The sequence below is a fragment of the Etheostoma spectabile genome, unplaced genomic scaffold, assembly GCF_008692095.1.
Source record: "Etheostoma spectabile isolate EspeVRDwgs_2016 unplaced genomic scaffold, UIUC_Espe_1.0 scaffold314, whole genome shotgun sequence".
NCBI classification, from domain to species: domain Eukaryota; kingdom Metazoa; phylum Chordata; class Actinopteri; order Perciformes; family Percidae; genus Etheostoma; species Etheostoma spectabile.
The window spans coordinates 275,644-283,878 of record NW_022605583.1 but is presented as its reverse complement, the minus strand read 5'-3'; the positions used below and the strand labels follow the sequence as shown (position 1 = coordinate 283,878).

The following is an 8,235-nucleotide window of genomic DNA, read 5'->3' as shown; positions in this document are numbered from 1 at the left end:
TGGAATATGTCAACTTTTAATCAATACTATTTCAAAACCACTTCAATTTTCTTTCTTCAAATACTATAAAATTGAATAAGACGCCCCAAAATGAATGGAAGTAGAGATTTTCAATCATATTATTTTGGGTAATTACAATTGGGTTGTTTAAAAGAACATTGATATAGGAAAATAAGTCAAACGTGAGGGTTAATGCAATAGTCTTGTACATATAACTTTATCTGGCATCAAGTCTTCATGTCCATTAGTTTAGAAAATAGAGACAGCTGTGGAAGAATTATTCAGATCCCTTAACATAAACAAACACCAGAAAGTAAAAGTCCTGCATTTATTACAAAAGCAGAATGTACTTGTATATAGAATCATAATCTGAGCCTATCAGTGGCAAAATTAGTATTTTTGTGAAGGTAAATACAAGTTGCACAATTGCACTATAACTAACTTAAAGTTGCTGAAAGCTGCTGCTGTTTCCATCCTGTCGGCTAATGCAGCGGGTGGGGGGGCTGTTCCGTTCCCTCTGCAACTGACGCGCACAAACACACACAAACACACATGGCAGATGCAGATGAGATGTACAGGATGACCTAGACTGAGGACCGCCATGCTTGTTTTTGTAAGTGCAATGATGAGTTAAAGTCCAATAAGTCCATTATTAAACCGAATTAATGTGTGTCCCAGGCCAGGATGGGAAATGAATTAACAATGTTAAGATCAACAAGCCACAAACAGTGACAGATATGTTCATGTTTGATTCATTCAATAAATTAGTATTTTTTTGTCTTAAAGCCACCAGCCATTTTCATATTATACCAACCTATGCAGCACCCTGAGCCTTGTTGGGAAGGTTACTAGGAAATCCCAGCCCAGAGAAACTAATTAATAGTAATAATTATTATTCTTCCCAAAACAAATTTACTTTTATTTTTAAAGAACTATACAAAAACAATTGGCATCATAGGCATAGTGTGGTTATTATGACATGGCAATGATCCAATCAGATTGCTTGTTTTGAGCTACCTGTTTTGTTATAAAAGCTTCTTATCACAATTAATGCATTCATATGTGTCAAGGAGAAGATGTGTTTTGTTACAACTGTAAATACTGTCGGGTTAGTTATCTTATATGAAAGTAGACATGTGAAAGCCACTTCACATCAAGTCCCCAGACAGAGGCCCCCTGACGGACTGTACACACCTGTGGCAGGGAGGTGAAACTAGGGCTGGGCAATACGGAGAAAATCAAATATCACGATATTTTTGACTAAATACCCTGATATCGATACCACAACGATATTGTATAATGACTGAGTGGGTAAAGATGAATAATAGAACAGCTAGAACAGACTGATAAGTAGAGAAAATGACATCCCTTTAATGTAGCCTTTAAAACTAGGAAAAGACACCACTTATGCCATATTACGATATCCAAAATCTAAGATGATATCTAGCCTCATATCACAATATCAATATAATATCGATATATTGCACAGCTCTAGGTTAAACCCAACACTTCTGCATCAGTCTGCCCAATCAGAGGCTATATATATATATACAGTGGGTACGGAAAGTATTCAGACCCCTTTAAATTTTTCACTCTTTGTTTCATTGCAGCCTTTTTTCCAAAAATCAAAAAAGTTCATTTTATTTCTCAGTAATGTACACTCAGCAACCCATCTTGACAGAAAAAAACAGAAATTTAGAAATTTTTGCATATTTTAAAAAAAAAAACTGAAATATCACATGGTCATAAGTATTCGACCCTTTGTTCAGTTTTAGTAAGCCACCCTTTTGATCTAATACAGCCTGAGTCGTTTTGGGAAAGATGCAACAAGTTTTTCACATCTGATTTGGGTATCCTCTGCCATTCCTCCTTGCAGATCCTCTCCAGTTCTTCAGGTTGGATGGTAAACGTTGGTGGACAGTCATTTTCAGGTCTCTCCAGAGATGCTCAATTGGGTTTAAGTCAGGGCTCTGGCTGGGCCATTCAGAACAGCCACGGAGTTGTTGTGAAGCCACTCCTTCGTTATTAAGCGGTGTGCTTAGGGTCATTGTCTTGTTGGGGTAAACCTTCGGCCCGTCTGAGGTCCAGAGCACTCTGGAAAAGGTTTTCGTCCGATATCCCTGTACTTGGCCGCATTCATCTTTCTCCTCGATTGCAACCAGTCTTCCTGTCCCTGCACTGAAAAACCCCCACAGCATGATGCTGCCACCACCATGCTTCACTGTGAGACTGTATTGACAGGTGATGAGCAGTGCCTGGTTTTCCCTCCACACATACCGCTTGAATTAGGCCAAAGTTCTATCTTGGTCTCATCAGACCAGAGGTTATTTATCACCATCTGGAGTCCTTCAGGTGTTTTTTTAGCAAACTCCATCGGGCTTTCATGTGTCTTGCACTGAGGAGAGGCTTCCGTCGGGCCACTCTGCCATAAAGCCCCGACTGGTGGATTGCTGCAGTGATGGTTGACTTACTACAACTTTCTCCCATCTCCCGACTGCATCTCTGGAGCTCAGCCACACGTGACCATTGGGTTCTTCTTTGCCTCTCTCACCAAGGCTCTTCTCCCCGATAGCTCATTTGGCCGGACGGCCACTCTAGGAAGGGTTCTGGTCGTCCCAAACGTCTTCCATTTGAGGATTATGGAGGCCACTGTGCTCTTAGGAACCTTAAGTGCAGCAGAAATTTTTTTGTAACCTTGACCATCTGTGCCTTGCCACAATTCTGTCTCTGAGCTCTTCAGGCAGTTCCTTTGACCTCATGATTGTCATTTGCTCTGACATGCACTGTGACTGTAAGGTCTTAATAGACAGGTGTGTGGCTTTCCTAATCAGTCCAATCAGTATAATCAAACACAGCTGGACTCCAATAAGGTGTAGAACCATCTCAAGGATGATCAGAAAAATAGACAGCACCTATTACTATGGAGGTCACGGCAAAGGGTCTGAATACTATGACCCATGTGATATTCAGTTTTTCTTTTTTAATAAATTTGCAAAAATTTCTACATTTCTGTTTTTTTTCTGTCCAAGATGGGGTGCTGAGTGTACATTACTGAGAAATAAAATGAACTTTTTTGGATTTTTGGAAAATGGCTGCAATGAAACAAGAGTGAAAAATTTAAAGGGTTCTGAATACTTTCCGTACCCACTGTATATATATATATATATATATATATATATATATATACTGCCTTTGGTCCTATGAGTTGATGTCCTTATAGTTGTTTCGATTGTCCTTAATGCATGCATTTTATGTCCATGTTTGGATTTATTGTTAGTTTTTGTTATCTCTTTGCATTAAAAAAAACACACGTACGCAGACCGAGGATATGAATAATAATAAATAAAGTAAATAAGTGATCTGCTTTAACTGCCAGGCCGCTGACTGCGTCTCCGTCATGCTGCATTAAGTTGACTCCCCGAGTGTTTGCCTACATCAAGTCGCCCTCTTGGATCACAGTGAGGGAAATATTCACAACTAAACACACCAGATGAAAATATTGTGGATGTGTTGTGCCTCTTTTGTTTTTGCTCACTCCTTCAAAGTTCAGTCTGACATACATGTATGTAGTATCTCTGGAAACTGTGCGATCTCCACTACAATTTCTAGTAGGGTTTTGAAAGTTTGAACAAAATGTAGCTGCACAGCATGAGTTTGTAATGACTGACCCACTGGCAGGTCAGACAGGTTAAAGCGCCTACAATAACTCATTGCACATTTTGGCTGTTAGCTGTTGGTTCGCTATGCAAAAAGAAAACTTGCTAAGGAACTTGAAACAATACAGAAACTATGGCATAAGATAATATATGAACCGTGTTGTGTCCTCTGTCCTCCTAGCATGCCGGGCTTTATCTCCAGCCTGTCAGGCCCACTGGACTCGGATGTGATTTGTCTTTTGATCCGGCTTGAGAGCCAGCAGACGTGTTCATCTTCCAGACGAGCTTCATTTTTAATTCAGTGGGCCAAGCCTTGAAGGGCTTTCTGTTATTTTTGTCTTAATATAAACGGAATAACATCTTCTTCATAGCATTTAACATTTAGTCATGGTACTTGCAGATTAACAAGGGATGTAAAACACACAATTTGGGAGCTTCTACTAAAACCTCTTTGCTATGTTCTGTGGCTGATGGGAGAAATAGCTTAGCTGTGTTCACTGTTAACAAAAATGTGAAGTTGGACAAGAGTAACTAACAACATCACAACTTTTTTATTTTTTTATTTACAAGGACTTCTAGTTGATAGCTGGACTCTGTCATCTGGGCGCTCTTTGTTGCAGTCAGAGAAGATAAATTGGATACATGGTGCATAAGTTTTTAGTCCTGCTAGTGTCTTGCCCAAGGGGATTAGGAGAATGCTAATCAACTGATATATGATGATAATGGTGTTAAAAATAGCTTTAAAGGTGCTCCTTTGCTCTAAAAGAAATTCTAGGTATAGTCTTAATTCCAGCATGTGTTGCTTGGATGCGTACAGGTTTTTCCTCCAATGAATGATAAGACGTTGCGTAGAATGAGAGGCAGACTACCTGGAGACTGAATCCTGTGTTGCTTTGCTTGCTATTGCACCCTGCAGGTTAGATTTAATGGAGCTGTAGCTCTTTTTTCATTTAAATAAACCTAGATAAAGTGAAATTATTTTTAACAAACTTAATATGTATAGTACTTTCTAAAACCATATTAAAAAGAGATTTATAATGCTGCTGCTAAACCGGTTATGCTGCAAGTGAGTACATATTATATATAATACTATAATTATTTAGCACCTTTCAAAATCAAAAGCAAGGTGCTTCACAGGTGCACATAAAATACAGAAGGCTTATTATAAAATACAGTAAGAATTTCAGGTAATAGCCAAAACATAGAGAAATCCAACAAAACATGGCAAGAACAACATAAATAGAGACATATTTTGTCTTTCTACTTCCTGTCTACCATGGATGTGGGAATGGGTTGGCATCTGCTGCTTGGGATATTTTAATAAATAGTTTCCCGGTATGATGTGAGTGTGAAAGACAGAGCTGGGAGAAAGTAAGAGACTTCCCTCGACAGTGTGCTAAATATGGGACTGCTATTTACAGAGCACCAATAATTAGATGGGTTCTCCCACACAGCGCTGGCATCAGCTGGTACTGTTACAGTAGAGTTTAAAGATGGCTTAATCCATGTTGATAAAGCTGATTTCACAGCAGCTAGTAAAAGATCATGGGGTTTAGTTATTTGCAAAGAATGGGAAAAAAATACAGGTGTATCTTAAAAAAAAAGCTTTGTGTGCCTGTCACTTTAAGAGAACGTTGCATTAGAGGTAGGCTGTTGCCAGGCTATTGTCAAAGCTAGCTTGTTAATACTATATATATATATATAAGCACGTATATATATATACATATATATGTATGAATATATGTGTATATATATATGTGTATATATTTATACATATGTTTATATATATATATAGATATGTATATGTGTATATGTATATATGTGTATATATATATATGTATATATTTATCTATGTATCTATATATATATATATATACATGTTTGTATATATATGTGAATCCTGTATGTATGTATATATATATATATATATATATATATATATATTATATATATACATACATAGATATATATGTGTGTATATATAAATGTGCGTGTGTATATGTATATATATATATATATACATATACACACACACACCATACATTGGGGAAAAGCAGAACAGCAGCTCCCATGTCTTTTAAGATATTTTGCAACATTTTATAGAGGAACAGTTTTTGCCTTTTGGCCACTGATCTCAACATGAATCTCCTTCCTCTGCAGCGTGCCCTGTAGACATGGCTTTGTGTGAAACCTTGACACGTTCCTCTGTTCCCCCGGGGGGGCTGAAAATGAGGTCACTCTCACCTGAATCTGGTCTGGAGCTTTTTCTAAATCCTCCAGCTACACCGACCTTTACTGTAATAAAGCAACACAGCACAACGCTTCAGCCTTTATTTCATGTTCTCCTTTCTCCTTACATTGCCCTATCTGTCTATCTTGCTTTCCTTCTGTTTGAGGACAGCTACTCTCATCTCGTTTTCTGGTTTTACCCTTGTGGGGGGAAGCCCATTAATTACTGAGGGTTTTAAACACCGTGTATTCTGATTTGATGAGTGCCCATCCCATTTTCTGTTAGCACCGACACAGCGGTGACCTGAATAAGAAAGTAGCATTTCCATTTGAATCGTTTAATCTCCAGACTGGCTGAAACGTGAGTGCAATAGAAGAACATGGCTTAAATCTCAGATGAGCAGAGGAGTAGTCAGACAGTTTATTGGTTAATCTGGGCTGCTGACGCTCTGGAGGAAGAGAGAGGGTTATCTCAGGGTTGGTGTTTCCATTCCCAGCTCCTCTTGTCCTCATGGTGTCCACGTGGTGTCCTCATGGTGTCCTCATGGTGTCCCCGTGGTGTCCACATGGTGTCCTTGAGTAAGATAGTGATCCTCAATAGCCAGACCAACACCTTGGCATCGGATGTGTGTTTTGAATTGTAAAGGCGCTTTGTTTGCATAGGCAGAAAAGTGCTTTGTAAGTCCATTTAAGTCCATCAACAGGAATATTATCAACAATTTTGATAATCTATTCATTGTTTGAGTCACGTAGCAAGAAAAACAATACCAACAATTCCAGCTTCTAAAATTGTATAACTTCTTGTGTCTGATATAGATCATATTTGAATGTCTTTGTGAAGCGTGAAAGCTCATTTTTGACTTTGACAGCAATTTTGTTGTTCATTTGTTGGCTGCAACTCACAAATATTTTCAATGTGGATTATTCTATCGTTGTTTAGTTTATAAAACGCCAGAAAGTATGGGCAATGCCCATCACAAGTTCCCTGTGTCAAAGCTGACATCTTGCTGGTCCAACCCAAAATCCCCACACTGATATAACGATAAGAACAGATCCCATTAGAGAAGATGAAAGCAGGGAATGTTGGAGATTTTTGCTCGTAAAATTCCTTCAAAATGCATCAATTGTTAAAATAATTACTTTTCAGTACTTTTCCCTCAAATTACTTGTTACAGCTGCAGCAGTTTGGCAAAAACAAAACAAAAATGAAACTCCAAACATTAAACTCCATCGCAGTGTGCTGTAATATCTACTGGTTTTGGATTGTTAGCCGAACAAAACAAGCAGGAGCAAGGCTCCTGGAAATGAAGCTGAGGCTTTACATAAGATAATCAAGAGATTAATCAATGATCAAAATAATCATAAGATGCAGTGCGAATAAAATGTAAAGTATAAGTCATAAGTGCAATTTTACTAATTCATGTGCAATTTTTATATAACACAGGGTGCTATATCTGACTTATGTGCATTGCCCTTCTACAATACTTTGATACTACCAGTATGTACAGGTATTTATGCCGCAGGAGACTGTATAAGGTCTAGTCTATTTTAGTCTTATTTAATGTACAGTAACTTTGTTTTTACTTTATTGGAAGAACGGTACTTCTTTGTTTGACACTTGTTTATGCTTCTTGTACACTTCTCTATCTCTGCTCTTGTCTTTGCTGTTGCAAACTGCAATGTCCCCACTGTGGGACAAATAAAGGTTTTCTTATCTTATCTTATTTTATGTTAATTTGTTATGCCAACATGGACACCAGGTCCTTAAATTGGTAAAATTGTAGCACAACAGTTCCCCTAGGAAATCATTACCATCACGTTGTGTTTCTGCCGCTGGTAAAGGTTTAGTTGGACGTTGAAATGTATTTAGTATCAACTGTGAAATTTAGAATATGAAATGCTGTCTTTTTTTATGAATATATAGATAGACGGTGCCGTGAGATGCATGTAATGGTGGACCCGAATGCAGAGAGGAGGCATGCAAAACGTCAGGCTTGAGAGTTTAATAAAAGAAAAAGAAAAGTACTGAGATGGGCAGGCAAAAAACTAAAACCAGGGATCAAAAAACGAGCACAGGAATATGAAAACAAAAGCCGAACAAAACAGAAATAAAGATCAAAATCCAATCAGCAGGGAACCAGACACGAACTGCCACAGGGAGACACGACACCACAAGGATCTGACCCAGGACCAGGGAAGCACCTAGACCAAATCCAGAGGGTAACGAGGTCACAAGAGGCAGAGGAAGAGACCAGACTTCAAAATAAAACAGGAAACGGAACATATACAAGACAAGACCAAAAATACCATACAATAAACACAAGACATGACAGAACCAGGCTAAGAAATA

The 8,235-nt window shown here is 38.2% G+C and overlaps 1 protein-coding gene across 1 annotated transcript in view; it reads left to right on the top strand.

Moving 5' to 3' along the window:
- The window catches only part of galnt16 (UDP-N-acetyl-alpha-D-galactosamine:polypeptide N-acetylgalactosaminyltransferase 16), an 80,472-nt gene that overhangs the window by 4,968 nt on the left and 67,269 nt on the right, over positions 1–8,235 (top strand). The window lies entirely within an intron of this gene.